This window comes from Nicotiana tomentosiformis, chromosome 2 (assembly GCF_000390325.3).
Source record: "Nicotiana tomentosiformis chromosome 2, ASM39032v3, whole genome shotgun sequence".
NCBI classification, from domain to species: Eukaryota; Viridiplantae; Streptophyta; class Magnoliopsida; order Solanales; family Solanaceae; genus Nicotiana; species Nicotiana tomentosiformis.
This window is the reverse complement of record NC_090813.1, coordinates 4,960,796-4,961,702: the sequence shown is the minus strand read 5'-3', so window position 1 is coordinate 4,961,702 and position 907 is coordinate 4,960,796. Positions and strand designations below refer to the sequence as shown.

At 39.9% G+C, this 907-nt stretch overlaps 1 long non-coding RNA gene across 1 annotated transcript; it reads left to right on the top strand.

Annotated features, from left to right (window-relative positions):
• The first annotated feature begins 385 nt into the window (after positions 1 to 385).
• Positions 386 to 630, top strand: LOC138904215 (uncharacterized). Its single transcript, XR_011413406.1, has 2 exons — positions 386 to 421; positions 509 to 630. It is a non-coding gene; the product is annotated as an uncharacterized lncRNA (long non-coding RNA).
• The last annotated feature ends 277 nt before the right edge of the window (positions 631 to 907 follow it).

The window sequence follows — 907 nt, the reverse complement described above, 5'->3', positions numbered from 1 at the left end:
GGGTGACCTCCATGAGCCAAACCATGCTTATAGTGAATGTCGCCATTCAGCTGGGACTTCGCAGGTGACCCCGTCAGCTCCATTGTTGATCGCGGGCACGACCACTACGCGAGAGGATTGGGATAAGTATTTTCCTGATCTTCCAGACCCATCGACCATTGTTGATGATCGTCCGACACAAGATGTGGGCGCCGGCTGAGTTATGACACAAGATGTGGGCACCGGCTGAGTTTCCTGATCTTTCACAGGTACAAGTTTGTTTGTATTACTATTATTTATATATATTTTTATCTCATTGATTAGCCATAAATATCTTTATGATTTTTTTAAGGCTTCAACCTCGCCCGTCACGGAGGCCACTTTGTGCGATACTGACCTGGCTGCGATGGATGATTATATTCAGGAGTCCGACGAGACCATGGTAAGACAATTTAAATTTTTGTGACTTAACACGTACATTACTAATATATAAATATATCATATAATAAAATATCTTATTATTCTGTAGGTTACTGCTGGACCGACGGCCCTTTCTACCTAGCCTGCCAGCCCTACTGACGATCATGCTGCAGCGCATCCTCCGATAAAGAGGCGACGTGATGAGGATGATCCTGATAGTGTAGCCGGGCAGGATGGGATCCGCCGCAAGCCAATAGCTGCATTAAAGCATACAGGATGTGGGACACATTGATTATTTTGTATTTTATGTACATAAGACATTCAGTAAATAATAACAACAATTTTTATTGTTTACATTATATGCGCATTATGTTTTTATTTCTCTGATTCTTCGTTATTTTAATACTACAATACAAACACAAACATAGCAACTTAACATAATTTAAATTCAGTACAACTAATGAAAATACATGATACGGAAAACATAAAGATAAAATACTACACTCAA